General features: G+C 36.1%; 1 protein-coding gene across 9 annotated transcripts in view; it reads right to left on the bottom strand.

Annotated features, from left to right (window-relative positions):
- The window catches only part of ZBTB20 (zinc finger and BTB domain containing 20), an 819533-nt gene that overhangs the window by 466532 nt on the left and 340386 nt on the right, over nucleotides 1-12615 (bottom strand). For 4 of the 9 annotated variants that reach the window (XM_027525286.1, XM_027524875.1, XM_027525218.1 and 1 more), the window contains exon 1: nucleotides 7026-8716. The exons of the other annotated variants lie outside the window; for them this stretch is intronic. The gene's annotated coding sequence lies outside the window, so the exon portion shown is untranslated. Of the gene's footprint in view, nucleotides 1-7025; nucleotides 8717-12615 lie in introns of those variants that run through there. 9 annotated transcript variants of the gene reach the window in all.

Genomic DNA, 12615 nt, shown 5'->3' on the forward strand with positions numbered 1-12615 from the left:
AGTTTCTTTAATTAAACAAACCTAGTTAGCCACAGATTGTTGAAACAAAACCTGTAACAGGAAGGGCATTTAAGGCAGATTTAAACATCATTTCTATCTAGAAACAGAAAATTAGTCTGCATAATGTCATTTTATCTCCTGAATTATATTATAATTTCAGCTATATATTCAGATTCTTAATGTGTGTGGCAAAGATGATATCTCTGTCCCACCCTCAGTAAGAAGTGTGTTTTGAGTTGTTTTGTCAGTAGTGACAATGCAGATGCACTGGACAAAATCTGTTTTCAGCAAGTTTCCTTGGCAATGAAAATAACTGTAATAGTAATAGTAGTCAGCATCATATTAATGACAGCACTTACTGAATACTACACTAGGTGCCAAGAGCTGTGATTCGCACTTTATATGCATTATCTTATTCATTTCTCAAAGTATCTTGTGAGGTATATACTGTTAGTAATCCAATTTGACAGAGAAGGACACCAAGACACAGAGAGGCCAAATAACTCGCCCAAGGTCACACAGGCTGAGAAGAAGCAGTCAACGAACCTGACTTTCACACCTCTCTAGGTGAGGGCGGCAGCAGGTGCCATGTTTGTTCCGGAGAACACTCATATATGCTCTCCAAGCTATGCTAACTCCAGGTGGGACCCAGCTGGTTTGTAATACCAAATATGAAGACAGCCAACAGGAGTTAAAGTTTGAGTTGCTTCTATTCATATTGCCTGCTAATTAAAATGTTCCCTTCTGAGAAGACCGTGGCTGGCTGGCATAACTCTGGAACATAATACGCATTCAAAAAGTTTCATATGAACGTTAACAATGGTTTCTCTCAAGTGCTGAGTTAACCAATGATTTCCAATACTCCCTTTTTTAAAAAAAAATATAGGTTGTCTTATTGTCTAGAATATTTTCATCATGGATACATATTAGGTGACACACTGGGGTCATACCTTTGTGATCAGGTGAAAATTAGTTTACTTTAAAAAATATTTTTGTTTTGTTTTACTGTTGCATTGTTAGTCTAAGTTAAAACCTGAATCCCTCTGGGAAACCTTTCCTGTTGCCTATGCTCTGATCTCTTCTAGGACAGTACTGCATCCCTCATAGACCCTTATCAAGGCACATACTATTATTAGTCGTTTGTCATCTTTACTTTGTTTATTTGAAGATTGACCCTAACTCTTAGACCCCAGGGTGTCTGAAGTGCCTAGCATTTAGATCTTAAACAACAAAAACAAAACCCAGGAAACATACACACAAGTAAGCAAAAAGATGGAAAAGAACGGTCTTGCATTTGACCGTGCACACATATTGATCCTTGTAGTGTGCTTGTTTTTCCCCTTACATTTTGTGCAGGTCCCTATGAAAAAAAGCTTCCCACAATAAGCAGAGTCCTGGATTGACTAGTCTGTTCTCCAGTGAAGTCTATAAATGCATCAAGAAATAGGTATTTATACACACATGCACACACACAGATACATGTATATATATATATATATATATATATATATATATATATATATGTCATGGAGGGTGCAGCAAGCAATGTTCTTAAAATGAATCATATTATACTTGCATTACTCTACATTTTACATTTAGTAATTTTATTCCCCTTCTAACCCTAATACATTATATACCCTAATATAGATTTCCGAAAAGTAGAAACTTTATTCATCATTCTATCCCTAAAGTTCCTAAAAGAAAGCATGGCACTAAATACATAGCAAATATATGTTGAAGAAAAGGGAAGGAAAAGAAAAAAGATATGGAAGGTCTCACAATATTTCTCATATTGTTCTGGAAATAATAAGAGGGGAGAGTGTCTCCAGTACTTTTCCAGGAAAACATGAATCATCAATGAAACTGCAAGTTCTATCCTGTTCCTCAGACCAGCTACCAGATTCCTTTATGCATAAAATGTCTCTTTTAGCCTGTTGATACCAATTCCTGGTACTAATGACACTTTGGAGCAGGGTACTAGGCAGGATCACTCAAGTTCCTCCATATTTTGCCCTACCTGCCAACAAGGGAGGCTAGGCTCCAGCATTTCCTACAGGTCAGCTGAGGCCTTAGATGAGGCAGTAGAAAAGGACATACAAGTCTTCATAACGTCAGATGCATTTACTTACATATCCCTTTCCTCCTCTCAAAAGGAATCCCAGTATCAAATCACTGATAGAGGACAAAGATGGAATTAGTAGGTCCCCACGACACCTCCCATTTCAGTACTGGGGGATGCAGTCTATTGCTGAGGGGAAGAAGGAGGAACCGACAATGGTTTCTTGCATTTTGCAGCTTCCAAGTTGTACCAGGGTTTATTATATAAAATTTCTATCAAGTATAAATTCATACTGATATAATACAATGGGAATCTTCAGTTTTACTCAAGAGAATATTATGTGCAATTCATACTTATCCTAGCACAGAGAAGATAATATCTTAGTAGTAATAAATTATCCTAGAATATGCATTTTTTCAGACAATGGATGGAGTTGTTCTTTTTCATCTTTGTATCTCTACTACCCAGATGCAACACATGACTTAGCACATAGTAGCTTTCAGTAAATGACAGCTAAAAATTTTAAGAACATCTTCCTGTAATGGTGAGATATGACTTGAAGGGTTCAAACAAATTCAGAATGTTTTTCTAAGCTTGATCTTCCCAGTCTCACGAAAAGGCCATCCATCATCACCTAATATGCCTTAGTGTTTTGGCCTGTGTTATACATAATTAGCTCTCATCAACTATAGAGTGGAAATTCTACCATTTTATACTCATATACTAGAAATTTTAAAGTCACAATCTTGTAAGAGTGGTTTTCCAACTTTAGTGTATGTAACTAACCTGGGTAACTTCCTAAATTGCAGATCCTCAGACTCTAATCTCAGAGCTTCTAATTCAGAAATTCAGGAATAGGGTCCAGGGATCTTCATTTTGACAAACATCCTAGGTAATTCTGATACAGGTGGTCCTTGGACTACATACTATGGATTGTGCTACAGAGGAATTGTGGAAAAAAAAAAAAAAAAACTTTATGCTTTACTTTTTCAATATGGAGAAAAGACAGACCTATTCAATGTGACTTAACCATCAAAATTGCCATGAAAAGACCAGGTAGTTTGCTAAGACTTTTGAAAATGAACCAAGGAAGGACGCAAAGGCAAGAAACATTCAATTTAAGCCAGAAAAGGTTCTTTTTAAAACTTCACAAAGACTGACAGTGTGCTTCAAGTAAAAGTAGGAAAAAAATGGCAGGAGTACAGCAACATTTCAATAACAATTTAGGGAAGCAGAGTTGATTCAAGAGGTTTATTTGATAAAATGTGTTTTAATGGCTATTATAAAAGTGGATGCCTTCTAAATTTTTGATTTTTTGTTAAACTATATATGTATACATATATTTATATGAGATAATTATTAAAATTTCTCCTGAAATCCCTATTTTCCATAAAACCTTGGTCTTGCCAACATAACTGCACTAATTGGAGCTTCCCCTTCCTCCTCCCAAGAAACTTCTCGCCTGGGATTGAAAAGAGATTACTATAGTCTATTCCTCTACACGTGCCTCACAAAAGTGTAACTGCTGATTCTGTCCTGACCTCTAGGTCTCTGTAGCCTATAATTATTTTCAGTGGAAGCTCCATTAGGACTGAGTTCTCTAAATATTCAGAGTCTGTCATTCTCCAAGAACCTTAGTAATGAATGATGGAGATTTTTAAATTATTCTTATGAGTGTTATAAATTGCATAACTTGCCATGGTTTTCTCTTTGACTTGACTGCATGCAAATTTAAAGGAAAATGTATAGCACTTCATCGAATGTAGTTTGTGTACCAACTTCACTCTTGACTCTATATCTTTGCCCTTGTTTATTGTTTCTTTTCTTGTTTTTGCCTTTCTTATCTACTTTTACTTCATGTATTTCACTGTATTACTTGCATCTTTTCCTTTCTCAGTCATTTGAATTCCCTTTTTGGAACTGAATGGTAGAAATATATGAGAAAAACAAAACAAAGAGTATATGTGTCTCTGTGCGTGTTTATATATATGTGTGTGTGTGAAAGTTGATCAGTTGTGTCCAACTCTTTGTGACCCTATGGACTGCAGCCTGCCAGGCTCCTCTGTCCATGGAATTCTCCAGACCAGAATACTGGGGTGAGTAGCCATTACCTTCTCCACGGGATCTTCCCAACCCAGGAATCAAACCGGGGTCTCCTCCATTGTAGGCAGATTCTTTACTAACTGAGCTATCAGGGAAGCCCATATATATATAAAACTCACCTAAAATATAAAATAAAAACTAGCCTTTTGAAATAATGGAAATATTTTATAGTCTTTGGGCTAATAAATTCATTTGATTATTTGTAGGACTGCAATATAGAGAGGCATAAAATTAAAATTACTACTATGAGAATATCCATGTGAATTTGAACATAGGTATTTTTGGCACCAGATCATTAATTTTGACATCCTTCAGTTTTGAAAGCCAACTATAGCTGTGTTAAAATCTGTGTGTTCAGTCTTTTAGACTGATTGTATTAAAAAAAAAACAACAAGAAACAACCAATTCCTAGGTTTAATCAGCCTAACAAGGTGTGTAATTTATATTTTTTATTTTTAAAATTATAAATGGATGCACAGAAATATATATGAATAATTATTTACTTATATGACTCTTCCATACATATATATGTATATATCTTAAAATCTTCAATGAAACTCTTTAGTCCTCTGCCTCCAGTGTTACTTTCTTAAATAATTTTCATTAAGCAACAAACAGTGATAAGTCATTTCAACAATGAAAGCCTCTATTCAAAATGGGTTTAGTCTATTTTCTGTATTTCTTCTGATAATGATCCAGCTAGTCTCAGACTGATCCTAGTAACAACTCAGGTAAGTTAGAAGAACTCTAATTGGGCACTGGACATCTTAACAGTGACACTCATCTTAATTTGTCCTTATCTAACCACTTTGGGCTGAACTATTATTGTGTTGAGACACAAATATGATTTTTGTTATATTAATTTCTGGATCTCATATCCTTTCAGATATCAAAAGAATATAGCACCATGCAGGAATAATGCCAAGTTGCCCTTGTTTTTTTTAATCCCCCCCTACCATCATGGGCACCAACAGTTGACTGATACTTGGAATACATCACAGTTGGATTACAGATATGCTCTTTAGTCTGACCTCTACTTGTCTCTTGCAACTCATTTGTAGACAGTCCAGAAGCTAGCAGCTGGATTTCATTTTTATTCTAGCGGTCACCATTTTATGTTTCCTCAGTTCACTGTGAGTTTCACTATTGATAAGTCAATCCAAAACTCTAAGAGGCATTTAAATGGAGGGAGTTAAATCAGAGCAAAAATATCACCATTAACTTGCCATAGGTTCATGTCACTCAACTACATTTTGCCATTGACTCCCCATACATCAAAATGGTGTAATGATACAATTCTCTCACAGAAGAACTAATGAAATACTTAGCAAAAGTAAGTGGTTACAAAGCACTTTTTAAAACAAAAGTGCTGTATTTTTTTTTTAAATCTTGTACAGAACTCTGGTTCAGTTTCGGAGCCTTTCCAAGTCCTCATAATTCTGTGGTATTCATAATAAAGCAGGCAGATGGTTTAGTCTCTGAACATATGCTTTAAATGTGCCCTTTGCTATTTGAAAATAATGGACCAAACTGTGCCCTCATATAGTCACAAGAAACTTTAAGGGGGCTGCCTCTTGAAATTTGAGGATAGAATGTTATCCAGTGGGAATTAAACCTTTAAAAAATACACTTTCTAAACTTTCTTCTGAGCTCTATTCTACATATTAAGAGAAGTCATTTTCTAATAAAATAGATATAGTAAGGAAAAATTGTAGCCAATACAATATTGCATGGTTCAGGAATAGATTAGAAGGTAAAATAAGTTAAATATTTACATTTTAAAATTCTGATTATCTAAAAACTTATGTTAGTTATCTGATTTAATTTTTGAGTGATTACCAGACTTTCCACTTTTATTACTATTATTACTATTATTCTTACTGTCTTGAAGATGTTTTATTGTTAAAGCACTTTGCAATTATTAATTACTTAATTTAGTTTAAATTATGTTTATGCCTTTGTTTTAAATCCATGTTATTCATAGTTATTACAATTCTCAAATGCTATTTCGCCAGCCAGTTACTCTCATTTCAAAAACAGTTTGTTGTCGATGAAAGCACATATTCCAGGTTTTCACAGAATATGAAATTCAGTGGATATATGTGTTTTGATAATATTGTTCACTTAACCCAGCTGTATTAGCAATACATCTCTGTTTCTTAATGTCAGTATTTTATACATAAAACGAGCCTTCATTTCCACACTCATGCTTTTATGTATTTAAATGTCTTTTGAAAAAGTCTCTAACCTAGTCTCACTTATCTTAAAATGTCCACGAAACTCAGTAGTCTGATTAACACTTCAGATAAAAAGACCACACAGTTGACAATAAGGACACTCTGGTTATTACAGAAGCCTGAAGTTTAAGTAACTATTCCGGAACTGTAATGTCCTTTTAGAAATTCTGAACAAGGACTAGCTTGGTGCTAATGTAAAACAGAGTTTACTTTGAAAAGTAAAAGCAATAGTTGTACCCAAACATGTTTGGGATGCTCTTAAGACAGATCATAATGAATAATATTGAGAATAACTGAAGAGTCTTAAATCAAGTGATAGTTTTATACAAATATCCACAAATATCTGAGCAAAGTTTAAAACTATTATTGGGGCAAAGCATTAACATACTCTTCTGCTGATAAAGGCACAAAGTAACTCTGAGAAACCTCCCTCCTTCTTATTTCTCTAACTTTCACAATAAATCCAACACTGAAACTAAACTCTCAGTCAATGCAGAAATACGCCGAGCAGTATTTCAATAAACAACAAATTGATTTTTAAAAACCCACCAGATTACACATTTCCCCCATTTTCCCCTTGCTTCCCCTTGTTGTTTCACTTTCCACGCACACATAATCGCACTTACCTGCACAAGTCTGAAACATCAGTCTAGGTAATTTTTTTGAAATGTACTCTGTACCGATGCATTTTTCTGTGTTTCTTTCTAACCCTCGGGAATGTTAAGAATTTAGGAAGAGAGCCACAGCTTAAGAGAGCAATTATTTGCCAGTAAATACTCAATTTGCTTGTCCTGTGATTTTTCTTCTAACTTGCATATTCAATAATCCGTCCCTGACTGCGTCACAAGCACAAAAAGTCTTTTCTCTAGAGGAGAACACTTTCGCCAATCAACCTTCAGCCATGCCAGGGCACAGCTCGTCAGGGTGATTTGTTAGCTTTAATTAATAATTCCTCACGCTGGCCATTTTAACAAATAACGCAGTGAGCCTGGGACGCTAGATGGCTATGATTCAGGCCGATAAAACTACAGTGGAAAGAGGTGGGGAGGGTGTGTGTGTGTGGGGAATTCAGACGCCGTTTATAAACACCTCTAATCATACTCTTTCGGTTTACAATATAGAGGACATCTCCGCTGAATTACCACGTTATGTCCACCAATTTGTATTCAGATGGGAGCCATATGTTCCTCCACTTTATCTGCTAAGGCCCTCTCAGTGCCAACACAGTCATCGGGCAGACAACATTTACAAAAGAGGTCTCTAGCCTCCAGATTGCAAAAGTTTACTGCAGGGTGAAGTTGAGAAATCAGACATATACAGCACTTCTCAGTGAGCTTGTGTAACAGTCTAAAAACACAGAGGTAAGAATTATTGAATGTCAGATTTGCTGTCCCCCCGGCTGCCTGATACTGGGCATTTCATTTAGTCTTTTTTTTCTTAATCTCATACCTCAAAACAGTTAACAATAATGGCTGACTTATTCATGCATTCCACAAACATTTATTGAGTCCTAACAATATGCCAAGCACTGTATTAAATGCTGAGAACTTTTTTGAAAGTAAGATTTTTATTTTTCTAGTTAAATGAAACAATCCATGGATTTATTATGTAACATACAGATAACGTGCTTGACCAAAGCTACCAAACAGGCAATGTGTGAATGAAACTAAGGATTCAAAATACTGTATGGTCCAGTCAAACAATCAATACTTGACAGCACACTTGTGTCCATGACAAAAATGATGCTCAAAGTAAAAACAAAGAATAAGAAAAGGTAAAAAAAAAAGAATTTTTTCAAAGATTAGAAAATTTCCCTCAAAGTGACCAGAACATTCAGAGATATATCAATCTGTTTATAAGGAATGTTAAAAGGTTCATAAGCACTTGAAGAATATGCAAAGATATAGGACATTCTACTCATGCCCTGATCTAATATATGTGTGTATGTGTGTGACTGAAAGTTCATCAATTTATTGGATATATATTTATTGAGCACCCTACTCAATTCTAGGAACTGAATAATACTATGTTTTGAGAGATAAATAAAACACAGTTTTTGTCTTCAAGAAGCTCACAATTTAGCCACCAGACTCAAAAAGGGAAAATCTAAACATAAAACTACAATACAATATAGCAGAAGGAATGACATAAATATGTATAAATGTATGAGGCAGGGCTTCTAGAAATGATCCATAGACTGTTTCGAAAGGTAGAGGAGTAATATCATTGGTAAAGGAATATTTGAAGCAGAGCAAACCTTTGAACCCTTTCTAAAACTTTCATTAGAATTAGATTACCAGTTATTTATAAACTATGATATTCAAAGCATGATAAAGTCAGGTACATAATCATAAAACATTTCAGGATTTTAAAATCAATTTCTTAAGAAAAAAGATTCCCTATATTGTAATATCTTGACATCATCAGAAAAGTAAGCAGTGCCTCCATGCTGCTGCTGCTAAGTCGCTTCAGTCATGTCCGACTCTGTACGACCCCATAGACGGCAGCCCACCAGGCTCCCCCGTCCCTGGGATTCTCCAGGCAAGAACACTGGAGTGGGTTGCCATTTCCTTCTCTGATGCATGAAAGTGAAAAGTGAAAGTGAAGTAGCTCAGTCGTGTCCGACTCTTAGTGACCCCATGGACTGCAGCCTACCAGGCTCCTCTGTCCATGAGATTTTCCAGGCAAGAGTACTGGAGTAGGGTGCCATTGCCTTCTCCGAGTGCCTCCATAACTGGTACAAATAGTGACTGTGTATGTCATTCTTACTTTCAGTGTATTTCAGTTGTCTTACGCAGATAGGAAGCATTCCCAGCATATACTGACTCTGTTTTTTCTAGCCACTTCTCTACTTTTACTATGTACAAACTTACATACAATTTCTGTTTTCATTGCACCATAAGAGAAATAATATCTGTATGGCTAATAAAGGAGGGGGAAAACCTATTTCCATTTAGTGGTCACACCTATAACTCTAACCAGAGAGTTTATGCTATACAGTACTAAGGCAGAAGATGTTGAAGAAAAGAAATGATACCCCAATACCGAAAAAGCTCTTTCAGAGCTAGGACATGCTCCTGAAAATTGCATAGAGTTCTTAATGACATTAAACACTTTGTTTTATACTAAACTCAATAGTGAGACAGCCACCAGCATATCGTATTTACCATAAATCATTAACAGCTAGCCAATTTGGAGAACTGATGTAATTTATTAATTTATTCAGTACATATGTATGGAAATCCTGATATCTACCAAGTGCTTACCAGTTATTGTTTGATTTTTATTTCTGCAATAATTAAATATAATAAGTTTACCATTTATTGAGTGCTTACTATATGCTAGGAACTGATCTAAGGACTTTACATATATTATCTCATTTAATCCTCACAATATAATGAAGTAGGTACTATTACCATCTCCATTTAATAGGTTATGAAACTCACAAGTGGTGAATCTGGATATGCATTATGTGGATTCATTCTAAATAATGAGACCACTGCCACTAATACCCACGCACCATCAGTTTCAGTACTTGATAGTTACTTGGTCACATATAATATGTATATCATTACTTTTAATTTAGAAAAATTATGATAGTTTTGAGGTTAGTTTGAGAATTAAGCTAAACCCCTATATTTAATGAGAGACATGTCTCAAAATAAGACTGGAAAATAATAATTTATTGTACCAATAGGCTAGCACTGGGAGACAAACTGACAGCTAGCTTGAGTTGGCATGTTTTAGATGATGGAAACTAGCATTACATCACATGCTATGACAGCTCCCTTCTCCCTTATTAGAACTTCTCAGAATCTCAGAAGGTAATTCAAAATCTTTTACACCTTTACAAGAAGAATGAGATAATGGTCTAAAAAGTGAGAGGAAGACTTTGAGTCAGAAAGGCTTAGGTTTGAATCCTAGCTCGGCCACTTACTAGGTATATGCCATCTATCAAATTAATTAGGTTCTTTGAGGCTCAAATCTCTTATCTCTAAAATGGTTTGTTGTGAAAATTAAAGGAGATAACGTACCTAGGATTAAAAAACATAGAAATAAAAAGCCCCGAATAGGTGTACAATGTGGTATTTGAAGTGTTCAGAGCTACAGCTTATCACATACAACTAAAGTTTACTGTTTTGGAATCAAATGACACATGTAATATCTAAGTCTGCCTTAGACAATACATGTAAATAAGACTTAGCTAAAGCAAAGTGGACTTGGTAGTCTGGTGGAAATCCCTTTGAGAATGTTAATAATATAGCTGAAATGGTGGTGCTTAAGAAAACAAAAAAGTGAAGTGAAAGTCTCTCAGTTGTGTCTGACTCTTTGTGACCCCATGGACCATACAGTCCATGGAATTCTCCAGGCCAGAATACTGAAGTGGGCAGCTGTTCCCTTCTCCAGGGGATCTTCCCAACCTAGGGATCAAACCCAGGTCTTCTGCATTGAAGATGGATTCTTTACCAGCTGAGCTGCCAGAGAAAAGCTGACCCACAAAATAGAGATAGATAACACAAGAATTTACCAGGTAATTATAGAACAAAAAAAACTTAATTTTCCAAGTGATTAATACAATGCTACATTTTTATTTCATGGAGATGTAAAAACTTATTTGGGACTCACTGGGGAGAGTACAGAACTTAGCACAGTCATAAGCTGTCCTCTGACTAACCCAATGCCACTGTTTACTAACTACAGTTAACTACCAGCATTCTCCAACTCCAGGCACCCTGATGCCCTTTCCACATACTTTCTTCTCACTTGACCTTGATTTAGTCCAACCATCTCCAGTATTGTATAGCTTTAGTGAGCTAAAGTGTAGAGTAAATATTAACGGAACACACATTTACTGATGGTGATGAAGCTGGTCGTAGGTGAAACGGGGTATTATTTCACAGAAGGGGTCATTGGAGGGGCTTCAAGAAGGCTCTTCTCATTTACTTGAATGGGTAAGTAACATTTCTCCTTTGAGGATTCCTTTGGGATAAGCGATTGCCTAGATCTTCTATTATTGATTCTTATTCGATGGCCTCTAGCTGAGATCATCAGATGGGGAAATCAGCAGATCAATTAAGTATAGGAGCTTTCTGAGCCACACTAGCCTGAGTGAGCTATCCTGAGTCAGAGCTTTCTGGAATCTGTTTATTTCTCAGCTGGAACTCCTAATTGGTAGAACGTAGAAGCACAGAAGGGGCTTCCCTGGTGGCTCAGATGGGAATGAATCCATCTGCAATGCAGGAGACCAGGGTTCCATCCCTGGGTCAGGAAAATCCCCTGGAGGAGGACATGGCAACCCACTCCAGTATTGTTGGCTGGAGAATCCCTGACATAGGAGCCTGGTGGGTTACAGTCCATGTGGTTGCAAACAGACACGACTGAGCAACTAACTCTCTCTCTCTCTCTCACACACACACAGAAGCATGGAAGATGACTACTTCATGTACTCTTTCCTGGATAATAGGTTTGATAACAACAATTTAGTAAAATTCTGGCCACATTGGATCTCTACTGCCTAATTCTCCAGCCTTACTTAGGGAAAATCAATCTTCTGGTTAAAAATGATGACAAGCAGACATTATTATCTGGGAAAGATTGAAGGCAGGAGGAGAAGGGGAATGACAGAGGAGGAGATGGTTGGATGGCATCACCAACTCAATGGACATGAGTCTGACTAAACTCTGGGAGTTGGTGATGGACAGGGAGGTCTGGCATGATGCAGTCCATGGGGTCACAAAGAGTCAGACATGTCTGAGCAACTGAAATGAACTGAGACATTATTATAGAAACATCTCAAAACTGATACTATTTTGTATATTTGTATATCATTTTCCCAAATAAATTCCATATACTTTATGGTTTCCAAACGTATTCTTTTTTATATATGCACATAAATACCTAATATCTAACTGCTTTACTAAGTGATAACAGAGGGGAAAGGTGATTTAATTCCAGTTTCAAATTTAGAATTCTGTTGAAACAAGAATTTTAGAAATATTCATAAACTGTTAAGTGGTAGTCAATATATTTGGCTGTGTTAGGTTGAGATTAAAACTTTAAATTGCTCAAAAGGTCCTTGTCACTTGAGGCATTACTTTTTCAATGAAAGCCTTCAACCTTCACAAGTGTGAAAATTGGGATTCCCTGAAGGAGAAAAATATTTCTTGTCAGAAAACTTGTCATGACTAGTTCACAGAGGGAAGGAGTCCAAGATCT

Source organism: Bos indicus x Bos taurus, chromosome 1 (assembly GCF_003369695.1).
Source record: "Bos indicus x Bos taurus breed Angus x Brahman F1 hybrid chromosome 1, Bos_hybrid_MaternalHap_v2.0, whole genome shotgun sequence".
Classification (NCBI taxonomy): Eukaryota; Metazoa; Chordata; class Mammalia; order Artiodactyla; family Bovidae; genus Bos; species Bos indicus x Bos taurus.